This window comes from Myodes glareolus, chromosome 3, assembly GCF_982192425.1.
Source record: "Myodes glareolus chromosome 3, mMyoGla1.1, whole genome shotgun sequence".
Classification (NCBI taxonomy): Eukaryota; Metazoa; Chordata; class Mammalia; order Rodentia; family Cricetidae; genus Myodes; species Myodes glareolus.
Window position 1 is genome coordinate 85,268,721 of NC_142028.1, and position 21,037 is coordinate 85,289,757.

Genomic DNA, 21,037 nt, shown 5'->3' on the forward strand with positions numbered 1-21,037 from the left:
GTGACATGGTGTCCTAGTTAGTGTCTCTGTTGCTGTGCTAAACACCACAACGATAACAGGCAGAAAAGAGAACAAGAGAAAGCTAAGTATTAGGGAATGAGAAAGGACCAAATGCAGACAATGGCCATGGGAATTACAGATGTGACTTTGTCAATGGACATGAGTTATGAAAGGGGATATAAAACAATTGGTCTCCGAGTTCTACTTCTACCGCGGATTTTTCACTCTTGGTGGTGGATTAGAATAAATTCTGTAGCCTAAAATCCACTATGAAGCCACAAAGCCTCTAAATGGTTATTTCTACTGTACAAAAATTCCTTGGGAGGTATAGACTTTGGGTTTGATTAATTTTGGTGTGTGATTTTTTTTTTATCTTCAAGTTTTTATTTATAATAGAGTTTGTAAAAAAAAAAAAACCTGAAATACCATAACCAAGACAAGCAGTAGAATAAAGAGTTTATTTGGGCTCACAGTTCCAGAGGGATGAGAGTCTGTCATGGCAGGGAAGCATGGCAGCCAGCAGCAGGCATGGCCACAGGAGCAGGAAACGGAGACAAGCAAACAGGAATTAGGGTTCCCCCATCCCCGCCCTACACCAACAGCACAACCAACTGGGAACCAAATGCCTGAACTTACGGGGACATTTCTCATTCAAATCCCTATATTCAGTAAAACCAGCATGCGGTCTGACCTGATGGTCTGACCTGGTGGTTCGAATCCCGGGCTGCTCTTACTAACTGTGAATTTGTGGCTTTGTGCCCAGTTTCCTCATCTGCTAACTGGGGTTGAAGATGGTCGTCTGTAGGAGCTGGACCAATTGATGAGATGAGCTGTGTAGTCATTGAACAGGCTTGCTGAGTTCTGGCCTGTGAAAGGAGGGGGAGAGGATGGGGAGATTGGATTTCAGGCGTGGGGGGAGGCTGACTTGAGCCCTATCCTTGGGCTCTCTAAACTGCTTCTCTGCTCAGCCTTCCTCCCTGACTTCTGGTCCTCCCACCTGTCAGGGCTTTGCGAATGAGTTCCCAGAAAGATTCAGCACCTTCCACTGAATCTTATAAGTGACAGATTTAAGTGACTAAGACTTTAATGATGACGGAGAGGTTAGAATGTTGCCGGTCCAGAGCTTAATTATGATTATCTTTAGCTCATAAATAGCCATTCCTAATCCACCCCGTGTCTTACCTAACATCCTGTGACTAGCAGATAAACGTTTTGGAATGTATTGATAAAACCCAATTTCCCACTACACCCAGGACTAAGAAAGAACACTACCAATGGTATCTGAGGCCTGCAGAGGTCTCCAGGCTTTCTGTAACCACCTACCAATGTGCTTTACTTTCTGATTTTCTTCATCGGTCACCGTAGAAACATTATCATTTACAACACTGGAACACAGGATTCGGGGTACTTGAGTCTGTGTTCCTGGACCACGGCCACTCAGCACTGGTTCCAGAGCAAACTCATTCCCTTGAAGGTGAGAGCTGGACTTTTGCATCGACAGTTACGGTGCTAAAATGTGGGTGCTCCAGAGGAGTCACCTGAATGGAAGTGAAGCAGCTAGACCCCAAGTTCAAGCCATATGCCCTTTTCCTCTCAGGTGGAGTTTTTTTTTTTTTTTGTAATCTATTTTGTTTGTTTGCTTTCAAAAAATTTAGTTTCTGACATTTGACTTGTTTTTGTTTGCTTTCTGACCTCTGAGGGCATTTTGGGCTATTAAGCAAGTTAGCAGTCTCTTTTAGTTCTTTTCTTCCCTCTAGACATTTCTCCATATATAATAAAGGACAAGGAAATGCTTTTTGTTTTTAATAGATGTATGGTACCTCACTTGAGTCTATGTTTAACTGGTGTGTCAACTTCATTTGCAAGTGTTAAAAAATGGAAAAAACTAAAGATAGGTTGACTTGTGTCTCCTTCAATGGGGAGCATTTATTACTTCTAAACTGGTTTATTTTGAACACTTAACAAAAAGTTCTAGGCAATCATTTTTGTTAAATCACAAATGGGCAGCCTGCTTTAATCGGCATGTAAATTAACTAAAAACAGTAGAATTGGTAATTTATAAAAATAACCGCTCTAATATATAACAAGGAGATACTGAAAATAAATATGGGAAGCCGGAGAGTAGGCTCAGCAATTAAGAGCACTTGCTGCTCTTGTAGAGGACCCCATTCAGTTCCCAGCACCTACACCTGGCAGCTCATAAGCACCTGTAACTCCAGTTCCAGAGGGTCTGATGCCCTCTTCTTTTATACACACATAAATAGACATGTACATAAATTTAAATAAGTAAAACACAAGTAAAATAAATCAAATAAAAATAAATACAGGCTTTGTTTAAAAATTTTAGAGGCAGTATCAGAACTTGTAGTTCTGAACTTCTGAATCTAGGCTTGGAAGGAACCTTTGGTAAATGCCAGTGACTGTTATCTGAGGTTTATGGAGTTTGTGTCAGTGATTGTTATCTGAGGTTTATGGAGTTGCTTTTCCAGAAGGATTCCCAGAGCCTTTGCGTAGCTTAGTCTGGAGATATACCTGGCAAACCAGGAAGTCTCATATGGCTGAGAATTGCTTAGCTAATGGTTCCTTCAGACAACTCCTAGATAAGATAAGAGGTTTTGGAATGTGGAAACTGATTTGTTAAAATGCTTCTGCAGAGGTTCAGGGTTCAATCCATCAGAGACAGTCCCACCCTGCACCTGTTGTTAAGCTGTTGAGCATCCTAAAGTATCTCTCTTCCACCATCTGACGGAACTAAGAACACTGATAAGAGCTGGAGATAAAGTCTGAGAATTACTTTCTCCTCCTCTGACCTCCTCACTTTGCTCTCCGTCTCGAATGGGGTGAAATCCCACTACTCTTGATCCTTTGCTTCTGATCTTCTGGCCAGAGACCCCCTTTTTGTTTGCTAGGTGCCAATGGCAGAAAAAATAATTCTCTGGACTCATCCCTATCTATTCCTGGGTTGGCTGGAGCTACATAGCTTTTCTAGGGGTATCATCACAAGAGCTGATTCCCTCGATTCCCCAAGACCAACTCTTGGTTGAGATGCAGTGAAGAGCTACTTCCCCAAAGCAAATATTCCGGATCCAAAGCAATACACAGGGAGTTACTGCCTCCACTGCCTCTTAACTGTCTTAAAAGCACTCTCCGCATCTTTGTTTTTCTGCCCGTGTCCTCAGCTACCCTGCCAGCTTCCTGCTCTGGTGGAGCTTTTAAGGTCTAAAGGGATTAATTTAAACTCTGTGTGTTCCATGTTTGTGAGAGGTGAAAAGTAACAACAGCTGATATGTATAATGTATTATGTATGTATGTATGTATGTATGTGCATGCACATTCATAGTCTCTTTAAACTTGACACCAGGCAGAAGCATTTCTGATCCAAGGGTTAAAGGGAAAAGTAGCCCCTGAGTATGGATTGCTGAAGCATGCATGCGCAGGCCGTATATGGCACTTCTGTGGAACTTGTACATATTGGGTTTTCAGGGTCTAAGTTGATGAGGGCGACTGACCAAGTCTCTTCCTCCCCCTGAGTATAGTAAGGACCAAATTGCTGGGTAGATGACCGTGTGGGACAGACGCATTGCTGGGTCCAGGAAGGGAATTATGTCCCAGACTGACACTGAGCGGCAGATGGTGCCTGGTCCAAGGATCTGTACCACCTTTGTTTCTTCTTCTCCCTTTTCCTTTTCTTTTAGATATGAAAGCAAGTATTGGAAACATAATTTAGCTTCATTTAAAGAATAAAACACAACCAAAATCGTTGGCCTAAAGCAACACTGAGAAAACCATTTTTTCCTCAGAAAATGTGCTGTCCCTTCAGCTATTTAGCTTTAAAAGGAGGAAGAGATGTGACCTTACTTCTGCTTGACCGACTTCGGCTTTTGATTTTTTTGTTACTGAGCTTTTTTTACATCAGACAGAGATGGGGCTGGAAACCTTCTACCTTCTCCAGGGTGAACCTGGGTCTTAGATCCTTGGGTCTATGGTAAGTTTCTCATGTGTTGTTTGTGTAAAAAGTGCAACAAATTGTGACCACTTCTTTTTTTTCCATTCATTTTTTTAAAATATATTTTATGTGCGTTGGTGTTTTGTCTTCGTGTTGGGTCCTATGGAACTGGAATTACAGACAGCTGTGAGCTACCATGTGCGTGCTAGGAGTTGAACCCGGGTCCTGTGGAAGAGCAGTGGTCTTGACTGCCAAGCCATCTCTTCAACCCTTCTTTTCATTTTCTTATTGCATCCAAAATTATTATTATTTTACTTCAAAGACTGAGGAAGACTTGTTTCTGTGCTGTTAAATATGTGGAGTGTGTGTGTGTGTGTGTGTGTGTGTGTGAGTGTGAGTGTGTGTGTGTGTCAAGCATTTTAAGGCTAATTCTGTCCACTTCTGACTCTCAAAAAGTCATTTAAAAGAACCTGTTTGAGGCTTATGAAGATATTGTAAGGTTTACAGATAATCTTAATGTGCTCTGGTGTTTTATCTGTACAGATCTGTGCACCACATGCACTCCTGGTGCCCCTGGAGGCCGGAAGAAGGTGGCAGATGCCTTGGGACTAGAGTTATGAACAGTATGAGCCAACATACGGGTGCTGGGAATCGAACCCTGGTCCTGTGGAAGAGCCGTCAATGTTCTTCTTAACCACTGAGCTATCTCTCCAGGCCTTCAAAATATGCTTTTTTCCAATGTAACACTTTTATTGATTCTCTGGTAATTTCACACCGTGGACCCGGATCATCTTGACTTCTCAGTCCTTCCATGTCCACCTCCCCATTGTTGTGACCTCACCCCTGCAAAAAAGTAAAAATAAAAACAAGAATTTTAAAAAAGGTCTCATTGACTCCCCATGGGAAGTCTTTGCTTAGGTGGAAGCCCTACTGATGTCTATACCCATCCAAAAAGTTTGGGATGTGTGAGATCTCCAGCCTGGGCTTGTTCCAAACCCAGTCCTCGGGGTGGCAAGCAGCAGCCCCTCCCTTGGAGTTGCCTCAGTCCAGGCTCCATCCCCCGGGTACATTACTCCACCCTTGAGAAAGCCTGCTATCGGTGGCTCCACCCCCAGAGGGCATTAAAAGGTCCCAGGTAATGGGTTCCTGTCATGGTCCTCTCATGGACCCTGGAGCCAACCGGGAACGCTTTGCTCAGAATAATCCTGGAGTTATTAATTCGGTTTGGTTGGTTTATTACATCAGTGGCGGCAGATTCCCATTAACCAGGGATTCGAAACTTCACAATCTTACCCTCTCTGAGGAGCAGATGGGGGGCAGGGTGAGGGGAAGGTATGGGGAGCCGGAAGGGAGGGGGAACTGGGATTAGTATGTAGAAAAAAAAGTCCAATTTGTGTTATCTATATACTCAGTGGAGCGTGGTCAAACTCTCAGTGACCTGCCCCTTAAAGGGAGCTGAGTCCTCCCCTGCCCACAGAAGCCATTAGAGCCACACTTCATATTCCCATCTCACTTTTTATTTATTTATTTGGTTTCTCAAGACAGGGTTTCTCTGCAGCTTTGGGGCCTGTCCTGGAACTAACTCTTGTAGACCAGGCTGGTCTTGAACTCACAGAGATTCTCCTGCCTCTGCCTCCCGAGTGCTGGGATTAAAGGCTTGCAAGTTCTCTTTCATGTCTTCCTGTTTAGGCTGTTACTTTTGGGAGGTGGGGATTGGATGGGGTAGAGGTCATCACAGAAGCCTTCGGTGTCCCTCCCTCTTGACTGTGCATCTGACATCACTGATATCACAGCAAAAGCAGCTTCACTTCTCTTCACGCTCAGCGGGAGCACCAATCATGGGCCTCACGCTCAGCAGGAGCACCAATCATGGGCCTCGCACTCAGTGAGAGCACCAATCATGGGCTTTACACTCAGTGGGAGCACCAATCATGGGCCTCACACTCAGCGGGAACACCAATCATGGGCCTCACACTCAGTGAGAACACCAATCATGGGCTTTACACTCAGCAGGAGCAACAATCATGGGCCTCACACTTGGCGGGAACACCAATCATGGGCCTCACGCTCAGCAGGAGCACCACTCATGTGCCTCACACTCAGCGGGAGCACCAATCATGGGCCTCCACACGGTTTCTGGCTATAGCACAGACCACAAACATGGTCTCTCCCCTGTCTACAGTGAGAACATGGACACAGACAAGGCCCTTGGCGGTGGCCCAGACCACGGGCATTAACATGGCCTCAGGTAGCAGCGCATGCCACTCACATCAATATGTGATACGGGAGTCCCCTCTGTGTGCTGTGTTTACCATTAATGAGTAAAGAAACTACTTTGGAACTATAACAAGGCGTAACTTACGTAGGCAGGGAAAGCTAGGCTGAATGCTGGGAGAAAGAAGAACAAAGTCAGGGAGAAGCCATGGAGCCACCGCCAGAGTCAGACATGCCGAAACTTTGCCAGTAAGTCACTGCCATGTGGCGCTACACAGATTAATGATGGCGGGTTAAATATGTAAGAGTTAGCCATTAAGAAGTTAGAGCTAATGGGCCAAGGAGTGATTTAAATAACACAGTTTCTGTGTGATTATTTCAGGGCTAAGCAGCCGGAAACCAACAAGAAGCTCACTCCCTCCAACAAATATGGCTCTCAAAATATTCTTAATATGAAATTGTTAAAGTAAGTATTTAGGTTAAGGCCACACTACAAACCCTGGCATCTATATATCCAAAGAATCTGAAATGTTCAGGTGGAAGTTCCATCCTAAGCCCCTTTCCCTGGGAGTTGCCTCAGTCGAGACTACTCTGAGAAAGCCCGCCAAACGATGACCCCCTCCCCAGAGATGATAAAAACCACTCCCACAGGTCATTTAAATTGTTCTATATGTGTTTTTCCGGTCTTCCTTCCCTGTCTCTTCTCTGGGGGGCTGGAAGGCCACCCAGTAGTGTTGATATCTATTAAACTTGGGCTGATTTGGACTATTGATTGCATCGGTGGAGAGTCTTATGGGGCACAAAAACCTTTCATCTGGAGGTTCTACCGAGGGACTGTTTTTATCACTGGCACAGGCCCACATAGTAAGAAATCACCTTACTTGCACCTATCTGCTCTCCAGCTTCCCTCCCATAAGTTCCGGGTTCCAGTCATTGCCTTAGAGGCCCAGGGCCTCACGCAATTTTCAGGCTGTTCTGTGGAAGATGTGGCTGTGCCAGGCGCCTGACCTGACCAGGACAAGGACCTGCCTTGCCCCTGTGGGATCCCTTTTTCAGGAGATGTCCTGTTCTAGGTATTTCTCACACCCCTCTGGTTTTTTGACCCAAAGTTTACCACAATGGACACATTCTAGGCTATGGGTCCTGGCATAAACTTGCTAAATGGGTACCTACAATTCAAGGTCTGATCTCCAAATGCCCTTGGGTTGCCTTTTACAAAAACTTTTTAAATTGGTGCTATCTGACACTGTACATCATTGATGCCTAAAAATTTTTGCCAGCATGGAAACAGGTAAACAAACCCCCAGATGCCCATGGTTTCTGGATACTGTGTTCTTGCTCCCTCTCCCCACTTCTCTTGATGTTTGCTGTTAGTCTGCATTTCTGGCATGTGATCTGGTTACCCTGGGATTCTCCTTACAACGGATCCCTTTCCCCTGTCCTTCCACTCTGAGATGCATAGGTGTTCCTTCCTTGTGTTTCTGTCCTCACTTACCACATCTACTGATCTGGCCCTTAATGGGACCACCTCTGTGCTTGCCTGGCTTCAGCAGCCTACTCCAAAATTTTTAAGTTGGTCAGCTGACACAGATTCCTAAAAAAAGTTTTGTTCATCTGTCTGCTAATATATATGTGTAGATAATGTGGCCACAGTATGCTTGTTTTGTGTCTGTGTGTGTATGTGTGTTTGTTTTAAAATCTGCAAAACTTATAGTTCCAGATTATGACAACAGCCCTGGAGAGATATCAACACGTGGATAGGTGCCATTTTTGGTTGAGGTCAAAAGAAAAACCTCAGCGCCTTCTTTGGTAAATGTACCATGTGTGCTGGACCTACCAAGGAGACATTCTGCCTCCAATATACCTAGGTTTATTTGGATATACCTGACAGGTAATGGTACCCTGATTCTCAAGTGCCCTTTACAGATCTGAGAGTATGACATTTAACAAAAGACCTTCTTAGGACAAAGACATGCCAGCTCCTGCAGCATTCTATAGCTCCTCTAAGAAGATCCATGATTGCAGAAGACGTTTTGCCTGGAGGCTTGCCTTTGAATATGGCAAAACCACCCACACAGCAAAAAAAGCTGCCTTCCACCTCATCACCTTCCTGGACACTACCCCAGGGGATTGATCATCTCATCCTGCCAAGACAGGTAGACTGAACCCTACCCCCACAGGAAAATCTTCAAGCCTCCTGGGCTCAGCAGCTAAAGGCAAGTACTGCTTCTGAGATTGGTATTCACCAAAGCCTACAGAGAGACTTGGGATTGCCTGCACAGCTGAAAACCGCTGTCCCACTTCTGTTCATTTCTCTCCCCCTCTCAGATCTGTCTGATGGCATTTGATGACTTAAGGTGCTGGTAGCTCATTACTTCATTTGTTAAGTTTCCTGCTAAAAGTACAGACAGGTGTGCCTCTTTCACAGGCTTCGTAGTCTGTAGAATTAACCGTTTTCAGATGTAACTTCAGAGGTTCAGCGTTTCCAATTTCTTTTCATTGTCTTCTAAAACGTTCATGCCTTTTAACAGAATCTTTTGCTATGACACCAAGATGTAAATCTGTTCCAGGTGTCTTACGGATACCTGCAGGTTCCTGGGGTAAGTTCTGCTGCTGCATCAAGAAATCTGGTCTGGTGAAAACAGTCTCCAGAGCCTATTTTGACTCCACCCATTTTTCAAGTATATTTTACAGGTCACTCCTGCCTGGGCCGAGACAAACCTGCAGAGGGTTCTCCAAATAACACCAGCCCGTACTGGGGCTTCACCATTGGTACCACCTCTCCAGGCTCAAACAGGCACCTACCCAACAACTGAAATCTGGTTTTAAAGGACATATTTGTTATCATCTCACTCATTCACCCGAGCCTCTCCTGTACAACCAGGGCTCTTCTCTGTCCCATTCTTTCTGGCAGTTAATGACCCTCCCCGTGGCTAGCCCCGTTCATAGGGCTGATAATCACATTCTATTTTGTTTCCTAGCAACCTGCCTTCTCAGTTCTCCCAGGAAACAGATGCCTAAGGTCTCCAGGGTGGCGGTTAACCAAATGCCTCTCCAGCCACAACTCTTGCTGAGCATGAACCCACGAACTCCCAACTCTCCTCACCCTGTCGCCCCATGCCTGCAGGAAGTAGGCAGACTTAAGCCGGTGCCCCTATACCCAAAGAATCTGGAATGTTTGATTGGAAGTGTCACTTCAGCCTCTGGCATCCATATACCCATAGAGTCTGGAATGTTTGGGTTGAGGCCACACCACAGCCATTGGTATCCATATATCCAAAGAGTCTGGAATGTTCAGGTGGGAAGTTCCATCCCAGGCCCCCTCCCCTGGGAGTCACAGTCCAGACTCTACTACTCTGAGAAAGCCCGCTAAATGATGACCCCCCCCCCCACCCAGAGATGCTAAAAACCACTTCCACAGGGCATTTAAATTGTTCTCCAGAGAACAAACACATGGTTTTCTGGTCTTCCTTCCTTGTCTCTTCTCTGGGGGGGCTGGAGAGCCACCAGGGAGCGTTGGTATCTATTAAACCTGGGCTTTTTAAAATTCAGTTTGATTTGGTCTGATTTGGATTATTACATAGGCGAGGAGGTTTTGCGGGGTGCAAACACTTTTCAGAAAGGTTTCTGTTAAAGCTGGACTACATGTAAAATAGTGGATATGTTATGCCCAAGGTCCAAATCCCCAAAGACCACCAAGAGACCGGATCCGATGCAAAAGCAGAGTCTTTTTAATTACAAGTTTGAACTCGGGTCCCTTGTCTGTCTAATGCAGCCGTGGAGCAGAAGCGACCTCGAGCTGCAGTGGGGCAGGACATTTATTGGGGGTAGACGAGGAGTCTGGGGGTCTGCAAGTTGCATAGTCACAGTCTCAGGATTGGCAACCTCCGGACTAGGGGGCACCTGTCCTAAGTTGATTGGTTAACTACAGCAACACGTAAATTGCTACATCCAATGGTGTTTGCTGTGGTTTCTGCATTCCATCCTTATCAGCACAGTGTGTCCAGAGCCTGCTAGCCCGGCCTCTGACTGGTTCTTTACCATATGGGGTTCATCTTGTGGTCTTTTTAGTGACTAGGGCAAAGTTGGGTAAGGTCAGGGGCACAGCACATCCTGCTGAGTCATGGCCTACATCCTGCTGGGTCTTTCCCGCAGCCTGTCATGGCTGCAGAATTGTCAAATGAGGGCCTGGGTGACGGCCTGGGCCCTTCAGATGTAGGTCATTAGCTGTCAGTCACAAGGTGTTAGGTTATTAGCTGTCAGTCACAAGGTGTTAGGTCAGTAGCTGTCTGTAACAGGATGTTAGGTCAGACATAGGTGGGTGAGGAATGGTCATTCAGGGGGCTAAAGTTAGCCCAAGATGATTGCAAGTAGGCTCTGACCTACCTGACCTGCAGCGTTCCAAGGGCTTCACAACTCTCATCTGTTAATCAGCCTTCCAGCAGGTTCAGTAGTCTCCAGTGATGTACTTCTTCCAACAAGGCCACACTTTGAAGTTTTATCCAAAACATGGAATGCACATACGTGGTATCTTAAATATTTAACACTTATAAATATATGCAAAAGACATTAATAGTCTCGTTTATACTTGTGGTGAGTAGGTTAATAATTTAACAAGTATTTTACCTACACTGTTTTAAAATAAGCTTCATTTATTTTTACTATTTGCCGGCATACATGTCTGGTGCAGGCATAGGCCAGAGGAGAGAATTAGGGTCCCTGAGACTGGAGTTAGATACAGTTGTGAGCTACCCTGTGGACTGGCCCACATCAGTTTTCAGCAAGTCCAAGGCTCACAGTCATTTGAAGTGTATCGTAGTCGGCAGCTGTTGCTTCGATGTGTCTGTCAGCCAAGTGGAAATCTGCTGACTCAGTTACAGACTAGGGGCAGAAGTTAAGATTTAGGAACTTAAAGGAAAATCTTACATTGGGAATTTTCAGGCCCATAGTCCTAGCAGTTGTGGAAAGGGAGGCATCCCAAGACCAGGAGAAGGAGAAACAGCATCCTCAGAAATAGTCAGGTGGGGAAACTCAGGCTGTGCCTATCTGGAGTCTGTCTGACCTGTGAGAAGTAGACCCAAGTCTGACGCCTCCCTACATTCTCTCAAGTTCAGATGATTTTTTTTAAGTTTACAAAAAGACATAAAAGTTTTAGATATTATTAGCCTTACCAATCTGTACTGAAATCCACACTGTGGAAAAAGCAGGCAACAGGTGTCTGTGAAGCAGTTGGAATAGACTCACACCTTTGAGTCCTAGCAAAAGTTATATATTTGGTTTAAAAAGCGTGAACGTTTCCCCCTTAGTTCAGAGAGCTAGATATAGATTGGACAGAGATGTCTTTGGGCTAAAGAAAAGCGCCTTTAAGTCTATACTTAGAAGACAAGAAAAGGAAGCTGAAAACCTCGAGCTTGTGACCGAACAGCAAGTAGCCAGTGCTCTACCAGCTTGTCAGAATTCCACTATTAGTGTTAAAACTCCGCACTTTTGAAATCTTAGTTTAACAATAGCACAGAAAGGGAAAAGACATCTGGACTGTTTCCCATTCTCACACACCTCAAATCACTTATTTATACCTTTACAACTTGCATTTACATCTTAAATGACTTTCTGAAACCCTCAGAACTTCTTAAACTTTCACATTCTTAGCCCTTTCTATACCTTAAAAATTTTTCTTAGACCTTCAAAACTTGCATAGACTGTCACATGAATAATAAAAACCTAGAGACAGGTTCAACCTGAAGGTTAGAAAAGCAAAACAGCCAGCCATTGGCTATTATTTCTGCCTTAGTCCAAAATGGCAATTTTGCCTCCAGGAATTCCAGAATGAGACTGTCTGTGAGAGCTGTCTCCTCCCATCTTATATTCCTCTCTAGGGCTGGGATTAAAGGCATGGACCACTACTGTCTGGTTTCTATGGCTAACTAGTGTGGCTGCTGGGATTAAAGGTGTATGTCACCATTGCCTAATCTGTAAGACTGATTAGTGTGTCTGTTTTACTCTTTGAATTTCAGGCAAGCTTTATTTACTAAAATACAAATGAAGTACCACTACAATAGACTTTAACACTCTTTCCCATCTAATTATTTACCAGATACACAAGTAGATTACTAAGAACAATCATTTCAGATCATGTCCCTTTAGTGGAAAGTTACATCTGAAACCTGTTTATCTTTTAATATGAAGCCCGTTAGCAAGGCACACCTGTCTACCTTCTCTCAACAGGATACTTAGTAGCTCTAAAAAAAAAAAAAAAGCAAGGCTTGATTCTTACATATGAAATAAACTAGGAAGCTGGCTGTAGCCATGGGGAAGAACCTGGTTGCTGCTTTTAAGTCGACAAAGTCACAGTTAGCCTAGCCATCAATATCATCAGAGATCTGAGAAGGGTAAATTATAGTGAAGGACTTTGGGGCACCTCAGCATTACTGCACCCCCCTTCCTGGGAACCAGGACCCTGGTAACCAGCCACGTGTGCACTGGAGCTTTGGGTACTTTCCATCCCCTTTGTAGTCTTTTCTTCAATAGCCCCAGACCCTGGAACTGGGCTGAGACGACCTGCAAATGTTTCTCCTTGTTCAACCAACCCAGCAGCCGCCATAGCATTGATCAATTAGAGTTAGCTGACCATTGAATGAACTAGTCAAAATAGTTGACAAATGATTTCTGGACTCTCCCTTTTGATTCTATGGTTTTCTCCTGTAATAGACAAAGCAAGGTTCCTTCTCCTCTTGAGGCTGAGGGACTTCTGCCACGGCAGCAAAATAAAAATTCCTCTTGCTATTGCATCTACCGCAGTGAGAGTGTCTCTTGGGGCGACCTCCTCCTTGGTGGGGCTTTAGGGCCCAACAATAGCAGAAACTATAACAAATGGCCTGTGTATCAGTTAAAATGACAGAGATGAATTCATTACCTAGATGGTCATCCCAGACTCCTGTGGTTTCCACAGCATTGGAGGCATTATTCTTTGGCTGCCAGGCCCAGAAGGTGAGGGGTTTTCCTGTGGAGGAACATGGAAGAGTCTGGCCTTACTTTGTCTAAACAAAGTGGGACAATCAACTCTTCTGTGTCCTGTTTGTCCATAGTTTGGGCAGGGTCCTGGCAGCAGGTACAGCATTGGGGCAGTCTATCCTAGTGGTTAGCATTACCACAATCCAGATGAGGTCATCCTGGTGCCCTGACATCTTTGGAGACCTTGGGGTCACTGCTAGGAGCTGGGAGTATCTGTCTATCATAATAATATTTTTCCATTAAACATTTTAAATGTCATATTCATCAGATCTCTAACAAGTTTATCTATTAAGTATATTTGAGCTAAACAAATCTAGGCTTAACCTTGAAAACAACATGACTACAAGTTTGATTATTATAGATTACTATTAACCTGCATATTAAAATTAAACATTGCATTTTAAATGAACTGCATAGGTACAATACCTTAAACAAGAATAGAAACTCATCATATAGTGTAACAAAAATAACCTTAAAGTTTTATCAATATACAAAAGTCACGCCAATGTGAAATATTTGAGACTAGTAGTTGTTTTATTTTTAGCTTAAAAGTAGATTCAATATTCTGTCCTTTTATACTATCATTTTTATTTTAAAAGTAGATTCAATAATCTGCCCTTTCCTAAACCCCTCCCTGCTTATTTAGATTCCTGAATCTAGCTTCCTTTGTTTAGTTTCCTCCCTGACTATGACCAATAACAACTTGTAACCAACCCCCCTAAACAATGCAAACATCCACTGAGTGACCAGAAATCATCCACCTCACCTTTTGGAAAGGTGAGTGTCATGTTCTCTAGACTGCCTGTTGTCTTGGGGTGATGGTATCTCTAGGAGACCCTTAGAAAATTGAAATTATGATCAAGCCTTGGGAGAGCTAGGTGTTTATTTTTTGTTTAGTCTCTGTGTGATTGGAAAGTGTAGAGCTTATCTGAAGTCTTGGCTGGAGTAGTCTGTGAGGCTGGACCATCTCCACTGGCAGCTTTGAAGTTGATCTGGATGTAGATTTTTGAGGAAACTGTAACCAAGGCATTCTGAGAGACTGGGTCATTTGAGTTAGTTTATTCATATCTGGTCCTTTTGTTCTGAAAATATGCAAACTTTTAAAGGTGACATACATATCTATATTAACACAAGTATGGAATATGTGATGTGCACAAGTCAGCTAAAGATGTATGAGCAAGAAAAGCACAAATGTCAACTTTATAAGTCCATTTCTACTGTACAACCAAACTGTTATTAGGCCTCTGTAGCCAACGAGATTTATACAGTCTCACCCAGTCTCAGAGCTGTTCCTATGTAGCAGGATCAGCATACATATCACCTGCCCTGAAGTCTTCCCTGGCTTCCTTCCTCACATCTGCAGCCAAGATCCTCAGGTGCACTCCCCTGTCAAATCTAATCTTCATTAATTTTGAAGGAATTCATAGTTTTTTGTTTCTTGTAGAAACAAAAGCACAGCCTCTCCCCCAACAGAACACATTTCCCAGTTTCCATTCTGAAGTCAATACATCCCTAAAGCATATACTGGTTTAATTTAGCAGTTCCTTCCACAATCCAGTGTCTCTCAGCTGCTATTCACTCATCAGCATTTAAAAACTTCAAAGTCAAGCTGGGCAGTGGTGGCGCACGCCTTTAATTCCAGCACTCAGGAGGCAGAGGCAGGCAGATCTCTGTGAGTTTGAGACCAGCCTGGTCTACAAGAGCTAGTTCCAGGACAGGCACCAAAGCTACAGAGAAACCTTGTCTCAAAAAAACAAAAAACAAAAAACAAAAACAAAAAATTCAAAATCAACAAGCACCATACAGGATCCAGGTACCCTGTATATTTCCCATCCTTACATGGCTTATTTTTTATATTACTTTACTCTTTCTTTTTAAATTTTATTATTTTTAAACTATTTATTTATTTTATGATAAATAATTTTTTTCTACACCCATTTTTTTTTTCTTTCTTTAGCACCTAAACACATTATAATCTGTTGAAAGATTTTCTTGCCCCGGACCTGGCTTTTTTTTTCCTGAGTCTGTAGCAGTCTGTGACCATGTAGGCCAAAGCTTAAATTGTTAGGCAGCAGCTAGGCCCTCTGCCATGAGGCTCTGGTGACTGGCTCTGCCCCCTTGGTTCCCTGAGAATCTAGCCTCATGCTGGCAGAAACCCTGATTATCACTTCAGCTCTGGGAAGTTGACAGCCCACTTTCCGGAGTTCTGGTGAGTGGTACCCAACTGTTCTGAGTGCTTACAGAGAGGCTCAGGCGGTGACTGTGGTAGGACCAGCTGGTGTGACTTCTCCAACTGTGTGGCCATGCCATGTAATAGTCAGATTTTTCTTAATTACCCTTAGCAGTTTACAATAACTTACTAGCTTTCATAATACTATTACTTGCTGGGGTAGAACTTGCAAGCAGGTATTGGGGGATCCTAGAGGCTAGTGCTGCCCTTGGCAAGTTAATCGGCATCACAGCCATGTGTTCATGGAAAACCCACAAGGTCCTTTTGCCAGAGGTAAGAAGAATGGCTCCCTTTTTAGCAGGCAGGACTTTCTCCAAGCTCCTAAGGGAATGGGGGCTTTTGTCTAATGCCTGACCCTGGGGAAAGGATTCTATAGCTATATCTTTGTTAAGTTTGAATCTTAAAAGCAATTTCTAAATTGAAGCTCCTTTAGTGTTAAAATAAATCTTTTAACTCATTAACACAGTCCACAGAGAGACCGGGAAATTTCCTGATCCCTTTATAGTACACCATTACAGAATATAACAGTTTCTAATGTGACTCAATTTATCAAAATAGCTTAAGCTTAGTAAAGTTAGCAAAGATAAGGAGGCTAGACATACATTCTTAAGCATGAATAGACGTTAGGTACAGAGAGACATTTTCTAAGCCAGTTTTTCTCAACTTTCTCCATGCTTTGATTCTTCAATACAGTTCCCCATGCTGTAGTGACCCCCAATGACAAAATCACTCCTGTTACTATTTTACAACTGTAATTTTGCCATTGTTATGAATGTCAATGCAAACGTCCTACAGGCAGATGGTCCTAGGCTACCCCTGTAAAAAGATCTTTCATCTCCTAAAGTGTCAAGACCCATAGGCTGGGAAGCTACTCCAAGCCCTTTGCCAGACTGCTCAGGTTATTGTGTGGTTGCATCATAAGATAGGACTATATCAGTTTCTGGTGTTTAGTATTTGGTGCTCATAGCTGTGGCTTTAATTTTTAACCTTTTCTTTAATTTTAAGTTTAAATATTAATAACATAAAACATTTTATAAACTTAAAATTCTGCCACACAACATGGCTGACACTTCCGGGTTCCAGGACCACGCATGTGCAGACAAGCCCTCAGGCAGAAGTGCCTTATGGCCCCAGGAATCTTAAAGGACCCCGCGTGACCCACGTGTAGCATGGTTGCATCATCTACGTATGATGCAGCTGCATGAGCCCATGCACGCATGTGTGAGCTCCATCATCTATATGATGTAACCATGCCATCCCCCTGTGTGCATGCACTAGGCAACTCTTAAAAGCTGGAGGCACCATCTTCAGCTCCCCTCTCTCTGTACACCGACCTCACCAAGCCTGTACACCCCCCCCATAAGTGGGTTTGTTGCGTGTTTCATGTTTCCTTCTTACTCACACCAGGTAATTTCATTGGTGCCATGAGACTCGGGAGACTCTCCCACCCAGAGCTCCTCTCCCGGGGTCGGGATCCGGAACCGGGTATTTTTTTTCCACAACAACCATGTGTTCCATCTGCCTGAGAGCAACCTCTATGCACACCACCAGCTTCAATTGGTGAGTTTCCCCATTCTGATCAGCTTAACTGTTTCTCCGAACCTGAGGAATTGACTGTTGAGCTCCCGGAAATCTTCTAGTGTTCCTAGAAATGGGAGGTGGGGGAAGCCCTCAACCACGGCCTTTATGGCTATGGCTGAGCCCTTTGTGGACATTCATCTTTGGATTGCTTCCCTTAGCTGAAATCGTGTTTGGACAACCTGGGGTCAGTCCTCCCATGACCAGGGGCCTAGGGTCCCTTGGAGTTTTCTCTCTCTCTTTTTTCTTTTTCTTTTTCTTCTCTTCTCTTCTCTTCTCTTCTCTTCTCTTCTCTTCTCTTCTCTTCTCTTCTCTTCTCTTCTCTTCTCTTTTCTTTTCTTTTGAACCACTCGTCAGTGGTCCCTGCTGTGAGAGACCACTTGGTCTCTAGCCTCTCTGGCTTCCCAGTTGCCTGGACTAGAGCCAGTCAGACTTTAACACCCCGCCTGTAGATAGAGGACGCTCTTCTACAAGCCCTGTGGTATTCACCGCTGTTTCACACCCTGCCTATAGAGGTGAGATCTCCCCTTATAAGCCATGTGGTGTCGCCGTTTTCATGGGTTTTCAAGGTTTCAGCTATGGGTAGCAAGCCATCCAAGACCATCAATCCAGCCTTCCCCCTGGGATGACTTTTAGCGGCCCTGAAACCCCAGGCTTTAATGCCCTACTTACAGATTCCCACACTTGTCCATCTTTATTCAAAAAAATGGCCTCCTTACAATTTAGATAACAATTTAAAGTGGCCGCCTAACAGCATCTTTGATCCTGATATTCTATGGGAGCTTTCTAACTATTGTCAGTGTACAAGTAAATGGAAGGAGTTTCCTTACATCCAAGCCTTTTACTATCTAAGCTCTAAGTCCCAGTCTTATAATCTCACCTTTCATGACACCTATATGATCCTATCTAATAACCTACTTCCTGAAGAGCACAGGTGAGTTTGGGAGCAGACTATATGCAGATGAGGTTCACCAAAAACATGCAACACCCCCGCCTGGGGCAGAGGCAGTCCCTGAATGGGAAGCACAATACCCCAGGTGGAATTTTAGCTAGGGACCAGTTTTTGACTTGCCTTCTGGGAGGTTCCTGTAAGGCTGCCCTTAAGTCAGTAAACTATAATAAGCTCTCGGAGGTCATTCAAGATAAAAAGGAAAATCCTTCTGCATTGGAACACCTCACTAAAGCCCTGTTATAATGTACTAACTTAGATCCAGAAACCATGGAAGGCAGGCAGTTACTCATGACTTATTTTTTTTTCCCCTCGGTGCTACCCTGACATTAAGGCTAAACTTAGATGTTTGGAGAAAGGCCCCTTGACCCCACAGGCAGAAGTCTTAGAGCTGGCTTTTAAGGTGTACCATGCAAGGAATAACAAAACCCACAATCATCCCTGTCACATGCCAGCCATGTACCCCGACCAGCCGAGGTGACAGACCACCTGCCGATTCACATTGTCCATGCTGCTTCCTTGCCCCTCCCCCCCCCCGCCCGCCCCGGGGCTTGAGAACCGCCAGGGCCATGCTTCAAATGTGGTAGAGTTGGTCACTGGGCCCGAGCGTACCCTAATCCTCATCTTGATCCCACGAGACCTTGTCCAAGATGCCATAGGGAAGGACATTGGGCAGTCGATTGTCCTCGTGCACATAGTGGCATAGAGACATCAAACCCAGAAAATTCCCAAGTTGACCTTCTAGGTCTGGCCATGGACGAGTGAGGCTGCCTGGGCTCCTTTGACCCAACCACAACCGTCATCTGTAACAGGGAGCCATGGGTAAGCATCACGGTATCAGGAGCCCGTCTCCTTTCTCATGAACACTGGAGTCACATAGTCAGTACTGAGGGAATTCTGGAGACCTACCTCTCCTTCTAGTTTCCCTATTGTTGGGGTAGGGGGACAGCCTTATCTACCTCAGCAGACCCCACCACTTTTAGGGGTATTTATCCCACTCATTCACTTTTAGTCATGCCGACCTGCCTGGTGCCTCTTATGAGAAGAGATATTTTTCAGCAGAAGTAGGAGCTTCCATTTCGTTTGTTCCTTCCGTTCACCTTACCTCAGACTCGCCAACAGCTCCCCTCCTCCTCCTTCTAGCCTCCAAGCCTCCCAGCTCCAATGTGCCTTTTCCTCCACTAGCCTCTCAGGTGGACCCCCCAAGTCTGGGATACCCAAAATCCCTCTGTTGCTATACACCATTCCCCCATCAATATCCAATTACAAGATCCTACTAAGCACATTACCCAAGCTCAGCACCCCTCTCTCTCCAGAGCCTTAGGGGACTTAAGGCTATTATCTCTGACTTTCTAAGAAAAAAGCTTCTTCACCCTACCTCTTCTCCCTTTAACACTCCTAAACTTGCTGTTAAAAAACCTAACAGAACTTATCACCCGATTCAAGACCTCTGGCTCATTAACTCCAAAGTGGTTCCTCTTCATCCTGTAGTGCCTAATCCTCACACACTTCTTTCCACTATATCCCCAGGGACCTCCCACTTCTCAGTTCTAGATCTTAAGGATGCTTTTTTTCTCTATTCCTCTCAGCTCTCAATCTCAAAATATCTTTGCCTTCACCAGGCTGACCAAGCAGCTAGAACAGCAGCATTCCAGAACCAAAACCTACCTCAATCACCTCAGGGGTTCATACAGTACAGCCCACATTCTCGCAGACACCCCTGACACCCAGCAAACTCTGTCCTGCCTACATCAGCTCTTTCATCCTCATAGCAAAGCTCTGTTTTATTTTGTCAAGGCTCACCTCCAACCCACCCCTGAGGACTTAGAGTTCTTAAAAGCTATCACTGCCTCTTGTAAAATCTGTCAAAAGTCAGATCCCAAGGCCAAATATCGTAGCTTCCCTTTTCCCACCCATCAGGCCAGGGGCTCCCTTCCAGGAACTGATTAGCAGCTTGATTTTACTCATATGCCCACAGTCAGACAAGTTAAATATCTCCTGGTTTTGGTGGACACCATGTCTGGATGGATTGAAGCATTTCCCACCACTAACAAGAGTTTTTGATGTTCTTCTCTGAGAGATTATCCCCCAGTTTGGAATCCCAACCTCTCTTCAGTTGGATAATGCCCCAGAGTTTACCTCCTAGATCTCTCAAACTTTATCTAAGGCTCTTAACATTCCCTGGCATTTTCATATTCCATACCATCCTCAGTCTTCAGGGAAGGTAGAACGAATTAACCATTCCTTAAAAAATGTTCTTGTTAAGATGTCACAGGAGCTTCACCTTGACTGGGTAATGACTGGGTAAAATTCTTGTCTCTGACCATTCTTAGGTTTAGGGCTCTCCCCAAAATTCTTCTTTTCATTTTACCCTTTGAACTCATGTATGAGCAGCCAGTTGTAACCCCCGGCCTCTCACCCAAAACCTCTCCCCTTCCTGATCACCTGCTTACTCCGCTGTTATTCTATCTTTGCTCCCTAGTATGGGATTTTACCGACTACTCATTACCCCAACCTTGTGCCAATTCATACTCACTGCTGATTAAAATAGAAGATCAGGTTCTATTCTCTCCCCCAGTTCAACACCCCTCACCCCTTTCCCCCAAATGTCAGGGCCCCTTTAAAGTAATTCTTGTAACTGCCACAGCTGCCAAGATCGAGGGACTCTCTCATTGGATCCACCTGTCTTCCCTTAAACCTTTCACACTTCCAGCTCAAGATACCCCCTCATATACAGTAACTCAAAAAGGGCCCTGCTTCCTTAAGTTCCAAAGGACACCAAGATCAGCCACTTTTTCTCCAGTTTCAGAAAAATAAAAAGTTTCATCACCATACCTCTTCCTCTTTCTCCTATCTGTTTTACCAACTTCTCTATATCTCCAATGCCATGCTTAAATTTCCAGTTAACCACTCAGCTGTTATCACAGGGACCATCATTAAACATAGAGCCGGAGGTACAAGGATTGCCAAGAGCCCCAGTGGTAAGAAACAATAACAAGCTTGTGTATATTCACAAAGCAGACTTTAACATAACAGGTTTAACACTGACTGCGGCAGTGTCTCCTGGATGTTAAGGTAACACCATGATGCTAAAGAGAACAAGTGCCTT